At 36.6% G+C, this 18,369-nt stretch overlaps 1 pseudogene; it reads right to left on the reverse strand.

The window, feature by feature from the left end:
• Nucleotides 1-13,156: 13,156 nt before the first annotated feature.
• On the reverse strand, nucleotides 13,157-14,126 carry LOC147925114 (uncharacterized; annotated as a pseudogene).
• Nucleotides 14,127-18,369: the final 4,243 nt, after the last annotated feature.

An 18,369-nucleotide genomic window follows, 5' to 3' on the forward strand; every position in this document is an offset into this window, starting at 1 on the left:
AAAAATTATAGGAAAATACTTAGAAAAACATAAGTAAATAAAAGGAAATAATATGGAAAAAATCTGGTGGGAAAAGTTTCTTCAAATTACATATTAAACAATAATTGTATAATATATGTAGGAAATTGAAAAGTTTGTAGTTGGAAATATGGTAGGGAATTATTGTCCAAATTCTACGAAGCTTGCCAATTTCTTATGAAATATCTAACATGCAACAAATAATTTCTGACGAAAGCCACGACCAATAGCTTTCCATCAGTACTATCAATCAATGCTCTAGGGAATCCCTTCTCAACGCAAATAACCATTATCATAGGCAAGGCCACCAAGAAACCAATATGCACAACTGATTAAGATGAAATGACTATTTGAAGAGGTTTGGAGTAGAGAGTAGATGGATGGTTCCCCATTTATGCTTGAAGACCACTAAGAACGATATAAGCAAACAAAAATGTAAATAACATACGGTGCTAGCTAGATAATATATAAACACAAGAAGAAATGAATTAAAGCAAGTGCCTCCAAATATGTCTTCACTTAGATTAATGGTTTTGTTCATCAAATGTTAAGAATAAATTTGATACTTATTTTAAGAATAAAAAGCTAACTAGGATCGGATTCGCGCTACAACGCGGGGAAATATTTACTAATATATATGCTATATTTTTTTATTATTATAGTAAATTGTATACATGTATTGAGATTAGATAAACTAATAGAAGGAAAAAAGTAAATGATGAATTTTATAACAAAAGGGAAAAAAAGTAAGAAACAATTATGAAGAACTAACCCAACAAAAAACTGTATTCGCAAATATATCAATAAAATCCGCTCTATTATGTGATTTTGAGTATTGAAAGTTAACCCGTGTATATTTAAAATAAATATGACAGCAAAATGAGTAATATTTGTTGTCACACTTGAAAATGTAATATTACAATAATATATTTAGTGTCAATTGAGAATATCAATTCTATTTAATATAAGAAATTAAATTAGAAGTTTGTAAGACAATATGATTTAGAAAAACTAATACTTCAAATACAAAAACTAATAAAAATGACCCATTATTCTTGTACAAAAACTAATTGTTGAATTTCGTTAATATTTTAATCTTAGTATTATTAGTTTTTGTACTTGAATAAGAGACATATAACAATAGAACTGAGGATGAGAATTACAAAATTTTCATTTACAAAAACCATAACACCCACTAAAACAAAACTTGTGTGTCACATAGTATTCTGTAACATCCGCGAACCAAAAAGTGGTTTTTGGGGATGTGTGTCGATCGACATCATGGATGTGTTTGGGAACGAAGGAGAAGCTTCCTAAGGTGTTGGTTCCACCGTTTCTCATTCAAATCTTCCTGTAAAAGAGGTGAGTGCTTGACCATGGCTGATCTAAGCCTGAGATCTCTTTTGTTTGGTTGTTCCTTGTCTATTTGTGGTGTTTGCTTGCTTGGGTTTGTTGTTTTAGTGATTCCCATAGGTTCCTATGGCGATTGGGAGAGTTTGAGACGGCTTCGTGGTGATTTGAAACGGAGGTTCGACGTTCGGATTCGTGCAGATCGCGTCTGCAGAGTCAGTGTCAATCGACACCAGTGTGGTGTCAGTCGACACCCATTTTGTGCTAGCGTCGATCGACACCAATCTGGTGTCGGTCGACACCTTGTTGTGTCAGCGTCGATCGACACCAATCTGGTGTCGGTCGACACCTCTCTTAACCGATTGTGAGTTTGTTGTTTGATGTGTTGATTGTGTTTATTGGCTCAACTTAGCAATAGAATCTCAGTTGCTTGTGTGTATAGCCCAGTAGATGGGAGGACGACCTCACTGAGTGTTTATAATAATACTCATGCATCTCAATATGTGTTCTAGAGGCTTGATTAATTATGGTCTAGCTATTGTTAGGTTGCTAGTGTTGAGTTGATAGAACGTTGTAGGTCGTTGGAACTTGGTTATGACATTATTGGTTAATGGAATTGTTTTGTTATCCGCTGTTGTGATTGTTGCTAGGTTGTTAGTGAGTATGAGACCACTAGTAAATTAGTATATATATATAAAAAAAAGGATAGGTAGTTTCATATTCACACATAGTATTTGACCATATATATATATATATATATAGTATAGTCTAAATATAATTTTCTTTAAGATAATATTAATTCTAGTTACTTAGTTCTTTTGTTGTTGTTGTGTAGCCAATCCCCCTTACTTCTCATAATCCAGACTCTATTCTTTTGCTCCATTGCTTTTTGCTTGTTGCCTCAAGCATACAATTTTCTGTAACCTGTTGTAATTATAAACAAAGAAATAAAAATAATAACTTGATAAAGTAAACCAAAAACTCATTAGTACCTTGATCTTGTTGATCTTGATTTTCTTTTTGATTTTGTTCTCCACGACATGTGTTTTCATTTCACTTATGTTAACCACCTAACCAATGACATCTACAATAACACGTATTGATTTAGAAAATAGATGTATTGCCTCTAAGAATGAATGATCGTAACTTAATCATTCAGCTTGTTTTAGATGGATTTTAAATCGGTTATTGTAGGAGGAACAACCATGATCGTTAGCACCGTAAAAAAAATGAAGAGGAAGATATTATAATCCAGCCGATGTAGACCTCATATTTATAGCACTACGGGATGGCACAAGCAATTAAATATTTACCGTATCTTTTTTTGTTTAAGTTAAGGAAAATATTTTATTTGATTTTCTAATTGTTTTCAATCAATCACGCAAAAGTTTTGGTTTGATAGGATAAAGAGAATATTTACTAAAGATTGAGATCTTACTGATCTGTGAAATAAATTATCTTGTTATTGAGTTGAATTCTTTTTAGGAATTCATGTAGGATTTTTATATTTGTTAGTTTCCAAAATTGTAGAAACAATATTATTTATAGTAACTATTATGGTTTATTTTTAGGGGAATTTATTGACGTTCTCATTTATGATTTATTTTTTGGAAAAACTTATTTATGATTTATTTTTGAGATATTTGGTAAAATAGACAGTTTTTCAAACTTTATTAGAAAACTAGTAGAGTTTCTATTCACAATTAGTAAAATAAACGGTTTATACTGTAGGATACTATTTGAATGACTCACCAGCCCTCAACCAAATATTGTATTTACAGACAGTGCCATGGATATTAAAAACAAAACTTTAATGACTCTCCTTCTCTTTATATATATATATATTTGTGTATATGTATTCATTATTTTTTGATTTGTTTTTTTTGCTTCTTGGATTTGTTTTTCTCTCTCCTTCTCTTTCTATATATATTATTATTTTTGTTTCTTTTTATTTTCATCACATACTTCTTTTCCTAATTATTCAAATATTTATTAATATGTTTTTGTTTCCAAATTTTTTACACATAAAAAAATTTATGTTTTTTTCTTTATAATTTGATATGCATTTTGTTTTAATAATTTCAAATATTTTTCATATATATTTTATCTTCTGTCCAATAATACTTGTGTACGGTTTAAATCATTCTCCATCCTGGATAGATTCAAACCGTTCAACAATTTTTGTGTACAGTTTATATCATTTAGCATATTGGATAGATTCAAACCGTTCAGCAATATTTGTGTACGGTTTAAATCATTCAGCATGTTGGATAGATTCAAACCGTCCAGCAATATTTGTGTGTGGTTTAAGCCATCCAGCATATTGGATAGATTCAAACCGTCGAACAATATTTGTGTACGGTTTAAACCATCCAACATATTGAAAGCCTAAGAATTAAATAAATTACATCTCTACACTTAATAATGTGTACATACATCTGTACAAGATAGATAAAAATCTATATTTTTTTCTTTATAATTTGATATGCATTTTGTTTGATTATTATATTTGATAATGTTAAATACTTTTTACATATTTTTGTATCCGTACACATTATTAAGCTGAAAAAATTTCGAAAACAAATTTTTATTGACTAGTATTTTAGTTTTTAGATTGAAGGGGCATATAATAAAAAATAAACAAAATCTTAAAAAAAAAAAGAATTTTGGCTGATTGAGAGAGACGAGAGTTGGAGAGATATTTTTGAGAGAGAGTTGAGAAAAAAAAGAAATTGGAGAGAGAGGAGGGTTGAACAATATGTGATTATAAGAGATAAGGACATAATGGTAACTACATCAATTCTCCTTTGTTTCTATTAGACATATGTTCTATTACACACAGTGATGAAAAACTATTTTTCTAATTTTGAATAGTAATGTGATTACTTTTCCAATGATGTTTTGTAAACGTACTAAAACTCAAAGATACCTTTTATTTTTTGGAAACCCCGATAACCCATTTATAACATTGCGGGTATTTTTCACCTGAATCTGACTCTCTTAATTTTGGGTTATTTTTGTGAAATTGACCCGACCCGAAAGCACTTTTGTACTTCTGATATAGGAACCCAGAAGAGGGAACCTATGTAGATAGATGGAAATAGGCAAATGGTTGATAACACTGTTATGCCTATTCGATGGATGATAGATTGAATGCAGCGAAGAGATGGTAAATAGACAAATGGTTGAAAACTCTGGTCTGTCTATTTGGTAGCAGTGGAAGATAAAGAGATAGATGGGTGGATTGAAAGATGCCATACAGATCTGTGAAAGGATCTATGATAAGTCAAATCTCAGTCTTCAGGGATTCACACACAAGAAGAAGGAGAAATGGTGGTTGCTTCTATCTCAGAAGAAAACCTAAGAAAACTCTCATTTTATTTCATAAAAACTTGAAAGGTTACAATGCTGAGAAGAGACCTTATATAACGATCCAGCAGCGGGGGACTTTCTAGGATCGAAATTATTACAAATAAAAGGACTAAACTTGCTAAAACAACAGACTCGATTTTAGGACCTAAATAAATAAAAGACTCATAAAGACCCAACGGTCGATTCCTGCAAAAAAAGAAAAGAACCATTCTTTATTATTTGAATTCAAACACTTACTTTGGTAATAGCTCTCATGCACGCTCCAGTCCTTCATTGATGGCTGCAGAAATGATGAAAAGAACGAGTTTTTTAAATCCTTATAAAACCGGCGAAAATGATGCTTTTGGAGTCTTCTCTTTTGAATCTTCTAGCTCAATGAGAGTAATAAGACTTTGAATGGACTTGTTGAATTGTTCCCTTAAGGTTTTTGCTCCCAACCTTGTCATAGGTTTGTGTATCATTGTTGGAAGAACGGGTTCTTCAGGAAATTGTAGAACGGGTCCTTCAGGAATTGGTAAAACGGGTTCTTCAGAAAATGGCAGAACGGGTTCTTCCGGAAGTTTACTACTGATGTCCTCATCATTCCCTCCCTCTTGAGAAAGTTATGTCTGCAGAACTATTTCATCTGCATGGAAAGGAGATAAATCAGCAACATTAAAGGTAGGAGAAATGTTCAACTCACCTTGGACTTCCTCTCCTTGGGAAATCTCTCTTTTCTCATGTGTAACCAGACCCAATCTCCAGGTTCAAACGTCAGCTCCTTGCGGTGCTTATCAGCATGCTCTTTGTTCTTTGCGCTTTTCTTCTCAAGATTCTCTTTAACCTTTTGGTGGAGTTTCTTCACAAAATCAGCTTTGGTGACTCCTTCTGCACTATAATAAACAGCTTGGGGCAGTGGTGTGATGTCTAATGAAGTTAGAGGATTAAAACCATAGAAAACTTCAAATGGAGAGAATTTGGTACCAGAGTGCTTAGCATGATTATAAGCAAATTCAATATAGGGTAAACAAGATAACTAGTTTCAGAGATTCTTACCCACCGTAGCTCTCAAAAGATTGGAGAGACACTACAAGAAAATAGGCCAACGGCCACTGTGGTAATATTCGTTAAAAAACATTATACGACTATTTAGCAACTAATTACTATTGTAGTTAAAATTTTGTTGCTAATACATATAGTCGTTAAATAGTCGTTATTTAGCGACTATTTAACGACGGTATAACGTTGTCGTCAATTGGTCGTCACATTTTCGTCATATAGTAACCACATGTGGCGACAATTTGCCAACAATTTAACGACTATATTAACATGAGTCGTTGATTAGTCACTAAATTTAGCGACTAATCTGCGACAAAGTTGCGACTTTTTACATGAATAAAAAACTTGTTAACTTTAGTCTGAAATCAGTCGTCTTATTTAACAAATATTTACCATCTATTTAACGACAATTTGCCGTCAAAATGACGATATGGCGACTACAATGTTTTACAAAATGTTGAAATTTACTGGTTTTTATTGTTTTGTAATCCTGAATTTAATCCTGATTTTAATACTGATTTATTAAAGGAAAAATCTAATGAAAAATCATTATAAACATAACCATAATTGTGAAAGCAGAACATACACAATTCCAAAGTAGAAATCTAACCAAAAGCAAAGAAAGAAAAAGTTTATGACACATACAAACTGAAGAAGTGAACTTAGTTCATGAGTTAAGAAACAATAGAGTTGATTATGGAGTTGTTGATGGAAGATTGTCCTCCTCACCTGATTGAGAGGCTATAAACTCGAGGTAGGCTGGATTCGTGTGGCGCAAAAACTTTGCCATCATTGTCAACTCTTTGATCTCGTGCTTTTGCTCAGCCACAAGGAGAGCAGTCTCTTTTTCTCGAGCAGCAGCTTCAGCTTTGAGGGTCGCCTGAATTTCAGCCTGAACTTCAATCTGACTTTGGGCTTCCTTCAGTTGCTCTTGCAATGTAAGAAAGGCTTCGGTTTGTGATGGTTGATTGCCCTTTCCCTTGCCAAGAGTATCTTTGAGGCTTCCAACACCATAAGGAGTTCCTCGTGAATCCTTCTCAGTGTACTGTTTTTAGAAAAAGAAAAACAGTAAGTAAAGAGCAAAAAAAATGCATGATCGAGTAGAAATGCTACTTTACCTCAAGAAAGATGGCAGTACATTCATCGTTGGTGAGATCCCTACGGTGGGAGGTACCATCTGAAATAGTTGAATCTGCCTCGAGCTCAACCATCTTCTCTTGCAATTTATGCTGATAAGCTTGATGGATTTTCTCTGCCTTGCCATCAATATAAGAACCATCCGACTTTGTATGTGTTTTGAAAAAAACTTCACCCATACTGACCTCTCTTCCCAACTCCTCTTCCTGCGATGTTAGAAATTAAAGAATGGTTAGTACCAGATAAAATAGAAATGTTGATAAATGTAACTAACAAAGTAGAAATGCGATAGTACCAGATCATATTGGATTTCCCTATATGACTTAGGGCCTGATAAGTGGATGTGAGGACTGAGACCATTACGGTCAGACATACGACACTTGGAATAGGTGGTACTCCTTTGCTGTTGTTCTTCAGTATCCCAATTAGCAACCATTTCTTTCCAGAGTTCACCTTCAATCCATGAAGGTTTTATTCGAGCCGTCCTTGCATCGCTAACCATGCCCTTCATCCGACGGTTATAGATGCTGTTGAAATGTTCTTGAACGACACCTGTTATCAATGGATTCCAGGTGTGAGTTTTCTACATAACAAAGAGAGAAAGAATTATGTTAGTGAAAACAAGCAATAAACAAAAGTAGAAAACAGGTTATAGAGAACAGAACTTACCGCAAACTCCATGAAGCATCTCTCTTTTCTATTGGGAGGCACACAAGTCCAAGTATAATATGGACCATCGAATTTGTTTGTAAAAATCTGTAATCTTCCGAACAAGTTGGCCTTTTTTGTCCCGATCAAACCTTCACACACACATGTAAACAATGATAGTTAGTTTGATCAGTTAGAAAGCAAACAAAAAAATAAAATCAGTTAACAATGCCAAAGAGATTCAATGGTTTCACATACACATTTTGCATCAATGGTTTCACATACACATGTAAACAATGCCGTAGAGATTCTATAACTATGCAATACTTTCATGCACAGTCGAATTAAATAAACGAGATTGACCAACCAATAGAAGCAACGAGAATCAAAGACAAACAAGTACCAAACATATTGTCGAACCAAGGACAAACATTACCAAGTTATCTTCTACCTAAGACAAACATATTGTCGAACCAAAGACAAACATTACCAATTTGCTACAAATATTACCAAGTTGTCAAACCAATTGCTACAGACGAGAATTAAAACAAACCAAAGCCACAAACATTACCAAGTTGTTTTCGGCAACGGTATGGGAGAGAGAACAGTCGTAAAATTCTCACGGCCAGGCATCGTCAGCAGAGCAGTAAGAGATTGCATAGTGTCATCCTGGAGTTGAGGCTCAGCATCGTAATTGTTACCTTGAGAAGATGGTTGTCGAGATTGACCATGGGAGTGCTGCGGTGGAGACAGCGGATGATTCTCCGGTTCATTCGGAGTATTGTTCTGAACCTCCTTTGTTGAAAAAGGCGGATCAGGAAGGCGATTGACGGAGTCCTAGAAAAGCGTCTGTGGCGGTGGGAAGTTCCAGAAATGTTGGGGGATAACTCGCTGTAGCTCTTGGGGCGGGAACGGCGGAGGAATTCGAGCCGTCGGCGTGAAAGTGTACTGAGGTGGAAGAGGGTTGTTTCTTCGTCCGGCGGCTGCGGGTGGGTTAGAGGGTCCGGCTCTCTGAGAAAGGTTGGGTGCAACCTTTCTCTTTTTGGTTTTAATTGCAGCATTCGACGCCATGAGACAGGATTCGACGATCGAGGAAGATGGATCGAAGACGAAGAAAGAAGAAGAACTTTTGTTTAGGAAGGTGGATCGAAGACGAAGAAAGAAGGATCAAAGACGAAGAAAGAAGGATCGAAGAGAAGAAAGACAGATTGATCGAAGAGAATAAAGGAAGATTGATCGAAGAGAAGAAAGGTTGGCTGCGGATTGATCGAAGAAAAAAATGATTTAGGGTTTGTTTGAGTATCGAAGAGAAGAAGAAAATGCGATGGATCGAATTGTTTTTGGGCCCGAGTTGATTTTTGGCCCAAATTTCGTTGTCCAAAATATAACAAATGATTTACACATTATAAACAACACGTTTTGATTATAATCACAAAAGAAAAGATGGATCAGATGGTTATGTATGGTTACTAACGACCTCTAGACCCGGGTTCGAATACCTCCGGTTATTAAAATACATAATTTAATGAACATATCTTAAAGCACCATTATAATCTTTAGGGTTCTTCGTCGTTTTCTTCATCATCTTCCGAAGACGATAAGTTACACATAAATTCATCTTCAGGTTCCGCGTCTGCAACATCGTAGTCAATGTTTATTGGATCTCCCCTTTCCAAATTGTCTACTATGACATCTTCAATTGTGGTCATCAATACAACATCATCATTTTCTGTTTGCAAAAGACTCGGTTCTCCATCAATGTTTGAAACAACCCGTTTAAAAAAGAAAATACAATATATATAATTAAGCATCCCATACTACTTAATTAAATCAACCCAAACCACAAATTATCATTTAAACCAGCCATAACCATATTACACAGCGGAAACGTACAAACAATACCAAACCAACATATCACTAATACAATAACATCCCTAACCATTCTATCCAACAACCTAACATAACTCTAACCAAGGTTCCAACACATCACCATAAATAACCCACAACACACAAATGAGACCCTAGATCATCCTCCTCCTCATCGCCTTGATTCCACGTTCACACTTGCCTTTACGTGCACCGCAAACACAATTTGAGATGCATGAGTATTTAATAAACACTCAGTGAGACCATCCTCCCATCTACTGGGCTATACACACAAGCAACTGAGATTCTATTGTTAAGTTGAGCCAATAAAGACAATCAACACATCAAACAAACAAACTCACAATCGGTTAGGAGTGGTGTCGACTGACACCACACTGGTGTCGATCGACGCTAACAAAACAAGGTGTCAACCGACACTGCCTCTGCAGACGCGAACTGCACGAATCTGAACGTCGATCGTCCGTTTTGAATCATCACGAAACCTTCTCAAACTTTCCCAATCGCCTCAAAAACCTTTGGGAAACACTAAAACAACAAACCCAAGCAAGCAACCAACACAATAGACAAGGAACAACCAAACACAAGAGACTCAGGCTTAGATCAGCCATTGTCAAGTACTCACCTCTTCTGCAGGAAGATTTGATTGAGAAACGGTGGAAACAACACCACAAGAAGCTTCCCCTTCGCTCCCAGCAACCACACTCCCTTCCACAGCAACAGATCTCACCAAAAACCACCAAGAACAAGCCAAAATCTCTCAAAAACACCCACAAACGTTTTCTCTCCTTTTTCTCTCTTAAACGGCCAAGAGAAACACTAAAACCCTCGACCTGGGTCGCCTCTCCCATTATATACTCGGTTTAGACAAACCAATTAACCCAAACCAACCCAAAACCGCGAATTAAAATCGAACCAATCGTCAACAAACGGTGTCCACCGACACCACAAGTGGTGTCGATCGACACCCTAACCAAAATTCTAGAAATTGGTTCGCGGGCGTTACAATGTTTTCCCTCGGATTCACTTTTAGAACATTGAGCCATAAATGCTTTGGTTTCTTTATGTATGAGTACGGAATATAACAAACATGTGAGGCTTGAGATGCTGTTTTGCAATCAACGTCTAAAAGTTACACATATTATATATAAATGTGATAATGACAATAAATAATTATTGGGGCATTTATATGCATACCTATAATAAATGGTTCGTCTGGATGAAAGAACGTCTACAACGCCACCATTACTTCTCCAAGTGCCTCTACCAATTACAGGGTCATACCACTTGCACTTAAATAGTGTGATCTTCAAACCAAGCATCCCCTCATACTCAAGTTCTATAATATCAGTTATTGTTCCGTAGAAATATGCAGCGTCATATGCATCCGCATAATTTTCACCTTTAACAGAGACCTCATAATTACATGTCTTTCGTCCAGCACCATGGTTCTCTGTATGAAACAAATAACCTCTTGTAAAATACATCGGCCATGTTTTAGCCTTGTTCAAAGGTCCATGCACAATCTCTTGAACCCAAGTAGGAAATGGATTTGAGGCGTTCCAATAACTAACCTGCATATATATAAGTCTTGTTATGTTAAATAACAACAATAAGTACAATATGTATATAACGAAAAATGGTTAAACATACAAATTCTTTAAGCCAAGAATGATATTCGTCAGCTCTTTTCGCGGAGAGTTCTTTCTCGGTAAGTCCTGGATATTTTGCCGAAATATAATCCTCGAACATAATATATAGAAAGATAAGATCACAACTGCATATGAGAAAATATATTGGAATTAGATATCTTAAAATGTAACTAATTTGTGATATGTAACTAATTATATACCTCTCAATTGGCTGAAAATAGTCACAATTCCGTAAAACATATGCGTGTGCGCAACGATTGTCATCACGTGAAAGCCATATTTCATTCATTTCTCCACTTGGACAGCCAACTTGAGTAAATATAGAGGGTACTCCAGGGACATGATATTCAAACGCTTCACCTTCATCAAATCTTGTTAATCTGACCAAATGATTAAAAAGTAATATTATGACTATTAAATTAAATATCACATTAAAAATATTTACTCTTAATTGCTCACCTTGATTTTGTTCGTATGTTCTCAGCAAAGTAGTGCTCAGAGAAATAAGCAATCTCTTCATTGATATATGATTCAACAATTGATCCAGCCGTATATCTTTTGTTCTTTGCTTTTCCTTTCAATTTTGTGAAAAACCTTTCAAAAGGATACATCCACCTATGTTGGACAGGGCCTCCCAATTCAGCTTCGTAGGGAAGATGTATAGGCATGTGCTCCATCACATCAAAAAATGATGGTGGAAATATCTTTTCCAAATTGCAGAGGATTAAAACAATGTTCTGTTTTCGAATTTGACGTCGACTTGTTTGCAAAATTCTCGAGCATAAGTCCCGGAAAAATGCTCCAACCCCTACAATATTATATTTATTCAAACTTCATCACATTAATTACGGAAATACAATTACTCACTTCATATATATATATAGAACTTTAAATAATTAATTAATATACCTGATAACGTCAGGTGGAAATTCCGGTCAAGGAGTTCAGCAAAGATAAATGGAAGTAACCGCTCCATGACAACATGGCAGTCATGGCTCTTCATGCCCGAAAACTTTCCATTTTCCATATCAACACAACTAGCTAAGTCTGCTGATTAGCCATCTGGGAATTTAACCGAGTATTTCACACATTCCAATAAGCTTGTCCTCGCTTCGTCTGTCAATGTATAAGGCGGGAAAGGTGCTTTACCCCTACTATCAAGATGTAAGTGTGGCCGAGAACAAAACTTTGCTATATCCAACCTTGACATGACATAATCTTTTGATTTACCTTTCACACGCATAAGAGTGTACATGATGTTGTCCAAAAAATTCTTCTCTGTATGCATCACATCAATATTATGTCGGAGATTAAGGTCCTTCCAGTACGGTAGTGACCATAAAATGCTTTCTTTGTGTCAGTTATGGTGCTTTCCATATCCATGCATCTTCCTTTCATGACCATTTCCACCGACATCCTTGGTTCTTGGAGGATTTACAGATATCAACCGCTCAGAATAAACTTGCTCACCGGTCAAGGACTCTGGTGGATACTCTCTTGTAGCGCCTTTTCCCTTCAAGAAGTCTTTTTTATTACTCCTCAGAGGATGATCAGGAGGAAGAAATCTCCGATGACAATCAAACCAACATGTCTTCCTTCCATTTGGTAGATAAAAAGACTTTATATCGTCCATGCAAACTGGACAAGACAATTTACCATGTGTTGTCCATCCAGATAACATGCCATACGCAAGAAAGTCACTTATCGTCCACATCAGCACTGCTTTTAGGTTAAAAATTTGGCTCAAGGACACATCGTATGCATCGACTCCAGTAGACCACAACTCTTTTAACTCATCAATAAGAAGTTGGAGAAAGACATCAAGACTAGCTTGCGGATGGTTTGGACCAGAATTCAGAACTGTAAGAAACAAGTACTCAACATACATGCACATACGAGGGGGTAAATTATATGGCGTCAATATCACTGGCCATAACGAATGGTGACGAGACATCCAAAATGGATTGAACCCATCAGTACACAATCCCAAATACACGTTACAAGGTTCGTGAGAAAATTGAGGATTTTGTTCTTGAAAATACTTCCACTCCGCTGCATCAGACGAATGACTCATTTCTCCCACCTTTGCTTGGTGTTCGGCATGCCATCGCATTGCTGCTGCAGTTTTGTGACTCTGATACATTCTCTTCAGTCTATCACCAATAGGTAAGTACCACATACGACTATATGGTACTTTGGTTCTGCGTCGGTCATTCTTAGGCTTCCATCTTGGTGCATCACAAAACAAACATTTTTCTTCTTTTTTGTCATCTTTCCAGAATAACATACAATTGTTTATACAAACATCAATTGTATGATATGGGAGTCCTAAATTGCGCATCAATTTCTCTGTCTCGTAATGAGAACCCGTAGCCTGGTTTCCTTCTGGTAAATAATCACTCAACATTTCACATACTGAATCCACTAACTTTTCACTCATATTATAATCTGCCTTATTTTGCATAACTCTAGCAGCTAAAGATAATTGTGAATGACCTTCACGACAACCATCATATATTGGATTTTTTGCACCTTCTAACAAGTCATAGAATTTTTTTGAATGGTTAAGTACTGGTTCTTCTACACTCTTATAACCCCCATCCCATTGATAATTATCATCAAAACCCACATTAGAAGGAAATGCATCATTCACCATATCCACATATCTATCTTCTACTACATTACCCACTTCCTCACTCCCACTAATAAATGTCGGATCAACAGTACTCGTTCCTATATCCATATTAATTTCTTCCCCATGCTTATACCAAACATAATAATATGGCATAAACCCATAACTAAAAAGATGATTCCAAATTTTAGTCCCTAGAAAACGCTTCCCGTTTTTGCACCTACTACAAGGGCAAAAAAACTTACCCCGTTTTCTTGTGCAAAAGGCTGGCTATTTGCAAATTGCATGAACTGCTCCATCCCGGCTCTGAACTCTTCTGTAAAATTTCCCATCACCTCATCGATCCTCTTGTACATCCACTCTCGAAAATTACTATAATTGTAACTTCCTGACATTATTATAAATCTCTATGATCTCGTTTTTTTTGTGTTGCTTTGTGTTTCTGCGAGTGAGAAAAACAATTGGTGAGCTCAGTTTATATAGACATATTTAGCGACTAAAAAGTAACTATATTACGTAGTCACCAAATACAAGTACACCTACTTCGGAATGCTAAAAACGTGTTTTAAACCAACTTTTAGCGACTATTTTGCGACAAAATTTTGTGACCCACCAAAAATGTCGCAAAATAGTTGCCAAATTACCAACTACATAAGCAACTACCATTTAGTCGTTAATTTAGCGACTATTTTGCGACCCGCCGAAATTGTCGCAAAATAGTCGTTAATTCTTATTTCGTCGCGTTTTTGTCGCCATTTAGTGACAAAAATATTTTGTCGCTAATTAGCGACTAAAGAGTAACTATGTGAGAATAGTCATAAAGCAATCACGAATTAGTGGGTAATTAGTCGCAAAATTTAATGACTACAAATATAGTCGCCGATCGTATTCGGAAAATCAGTGTTTTCTTGTAGCGAGAGTACGATTAACTACCTCTGTTTGGCCATCATTTTGAGGATGAGAAGTGGTGGAGAAGAGTAGCTTAGTTCCTAGCTTTTTCCACAAAGTCTTCCAAAAGTGGCTTTGGTGTCTCGAACTGAAACAATGGTCCTTGGGATTCCATGTAAACGCACAACTTCTTTGAAAAAGAGTTCAGCAGTTTGAGTAGCATCATTTGTCTTGTTACATGGAATGAAATGCGCCATTTTAGAGAACCGGTCCACCACAACAAAGATAGAATCTCGGTTGTTGATCTTAGGCAGTTCTAAAACAAAATCCATAGAAGTATCTACCCATGGTAGGTTAGGAATAGGCAAAGGCATATATAAACCATAAGGATGTGACCTGGATTTTGCTTTCAAGCAAGTGATGCACTTTGTGCAGAACTTTTCCACATCTCTTTTCAAATGCGGTCAAAAGAAATGTTCCATAAGAACACTTAGAGTTTTATCACGCCCAAAATGTCCCATAAGTCCTCCTCCATGTGCCTCTCCTATTAGCAGCTCTCTCATGGATCCTTGTGGAATGCACAACCTTTTGTCCTTAAAGAGAAATCCATCATGTTGGTAGTATGACCCATAAGCGGCTTTGCTTGTTTCCTTAAAGGCTTCTTTGAAATCTGGATCCTCCACATATAGACCTTTGATATGATCAAATCCCATGACTTTAGCCTCCATTGTAGTGATCAAAGCATGTCTCCTTGATAAAGCATCAGCTATAATGTTATCTTTGCCCTTCTTGTACTTAATTACATATGGAAATGTCTCCACAAATTCAAGCCACCTTGCATGTCTCTTCTTAAGTGTAGTTTGTCCTTCTTAGGTGCTTGAGTGTCTCATGATCTGTCTGAATAACAAACTCTTTGGATAACAAATAATGTTGCCAATTTTCTAGAGATCTTACCAAAGCGTAGAGCTCTTTATCATAGGTTGGATAATTAAGTGCAGCTCCACTAAGTTTCTCACTGAAGTATGCTACTGGTTTTCCTCCTTGAGTTAGAACAACACCTATTCCTGTACCAGAAGTATCACATTCAAAATCAAACATTTTATCAAAGTTAGGAAGTACCAAAACGGGTGCATGTGTGAGGCTGTTTTTGAGTAGATTGAATGCATCCTCTTGTGCTTGACCCCATTTGAATTCCACATTCTTTTTAATCACTGATGTCAAGGGTGCAGCAATGGTACTATAATCCTTCACAAATCTCCTATAGAAGCTAGCCAGCCCATGGAAGCTCCTAACATGTCCAATGGTTGTTGGAGTTGGCCAGTCTTGTATAGCCTTGATCTTTTCCTCATCGACCTTTAGTCCCTGCGAACTCACAACAAATCCTAAAAACACAACTTGATCAGTGCAAAACGTGCATTTCTTAAGATTAGCATAGAGATGTTCAGCCTTAAGCGCTTTTATCACCATTTCAAGATGCTTTACGTAATCTGCATGACTTGTGCTATATATCAAGATATCATCAAAATAAACAACCACAAACTTACAGATGTACTCCCTTAGGACCTGATTCATTAACCTCATGAAGGTGTTTGGGGCGTTGGTGAGTCCAAATGGCATACCTAACCACTCATGTAGTCCTTGCTTTGTCTTGAAAGCCGTTTTCCATTCATCACCTTCTTTTATTCTCACCTGATGGTAACCACTCCTTAGATCAATTTTAGAAAAGACAGTAGCTATTAAGCTCATCTAGCATGTCATCAAGCCTTTGAATGGGATGTCTATATTTGACAGTGATGTTGTTGATTGCTCTGCAGTCTATGTACATTCTCCAAGTTCCATCTTTCTTAGGTACTAGAAGAACCGGTACAACACAAGGGCTTAGGCTTTCACGAATGTAACCCTTTAACATTAGATCACGAACTTGCTTTTCCAGCTCTTTTGCTTCTTCAGGGTTTACTCGATAGGCTGGTCTATTAGGTAATGGTGCTCCCGGAACTAAATCAATTTGATTTTCGATTCCTCTTATAGGCGGTAGTCCAGGTGGTATCTCCTCAGGGAAGACCTCTTTAAACCTTCCTAATAGTTCAAGCACTTCTGGTGGTAAGTCTTTCTCTTCCTGACCTGAAAACAAAACTTTCTTAAAGATCATTAGTAGCACCTTGTCCTGTGAATTAATTGATTTCAAAACAGTAGAAGGTGTGATGTAAAGATTAGTTTTGTTTGATAAGATTAGAGTATGTTTCTTGTTGTTGTGCGAGAAAGTGTAGTAGTTGGTTCGACCATTGTGTAAAGTCTCCTTATCAAATTGCCATGGTCGTCCTAGAAGAAGGTGTCCAGCTTGCATAGGAACCACATCACACACAACTTGGTCTGAATATTTGCCTATGGTGAATGGTATGGTGACTTGCTCGGAGATCCTTAGTTCAGCCTCATCATTGAGCAACTTAAGACGATATGGATGGGGATGTTTTGTCTTTTGGAGACCTAGCTTATCAACCAAATAATTGCTGGCTACATTAGTACATGAACCACCATCAATGATTAAGCTACATACCTTAGAGTTTATGGAGCAGCGAGAGTGGAAGATATTTTCTCTTCGAATTGCTTTAGGATCAAAAAGAGTGCTAAGAGCCCTCCTTATGACTAGAAGCTCTCCCATCTCTGGATAGTCCACAATATCCTCCTCAGATTCAACATGTTCTTCTTCCTCATCTTGTGATTCATACTCTCAATTGGCTTTAAGGATCATTACTTGCTGGTTTGGGCACTCCCTTGCATAGTGTCCTTTTCCCTGACATTTGAAACAAGTAATATCACGAGCTCTTTGGTTAGTAGGCTTACCTTGATCTGGTTTGGTTACTTTTGATGCCTCAGGTGCAGCTCTTTTAAATCTCTGGTCCACATCAATAGATTTTCCCTTGTCTAAAGTTTTCTGAGGTGGTGGTGTCCATGGAGTCTTACTGCGGTTAGTAGAAGCTGTCTTCCTTTTGATGTGTTGTTCAGCTTGGACTGCTAGGTGCAACAATTCTTCAAGATCATGATAGGTTTGTCTTTCCACCTTTCTAGCAATTCGATCATGAAGACCATCTAGGAACTGTGCCATCCAGTTTTCCTCAGACTCTTCTACCTCCAATCTGTTTTTAAGAGATTCAAATTCTTCAAAGTGTTCCTCAACAGATTTGCTTCCTTGTGAGAGCTTGCAGAACTTCTTTTGTAGCTCTCGGTGGTAATTGATACACAGAGTTTTAAACTAAACAACTATTCAGGGCATAGATTAAGTACCAATCTAGAACTCAAACATAAATATAAACTGATCCACTGTCGTGGTATCAATAAATCTATCTGATCGATTCTGTGCGGAAACGCGGAGCACATGCTCAGACATCCGGAGCACATGCTCGGCGGTCCATAAACCCTAAACTGTCGTTTGAGCCCAGAATCGCAGACAAGCATTAAAGAACAGGAATGATAAGTTCACAAATCACCTACACATCAACTTTCGCAGGTCTAGGATAATTTGCCCACTAATGTCTTTTCTAGCAACCTATTACACTTTTGATGAATAGATAAACCTAGAATCATAGATTGGGTGATCAAATCAACCTAAGCATTAAGTCTAACAATAGTGAAGACAATCGATTATATAAAGCCCTATTTGTGTTCTGTTGCTAACCCATGAAACCCCTTTTGAAACCCCTAATCTAGCAAAGAAAACTACTCAGACATAGAGAAATGAATCATAGCAAAAGA

Source organism: Camelina sativa, chromosome 16 (assembly GCF_030686135.1).
Source record: "Camelina sativa cultivar CO46 ecotype springtype chromosome 16, ASM3068613v1".
Classification (NCBI taxonomy): Eukaryota; Viridiplantae; Streptophyta; class Magnoliopsida; order Brassicales; family Brassicaceae; genus Camelina; species Camelina sativa.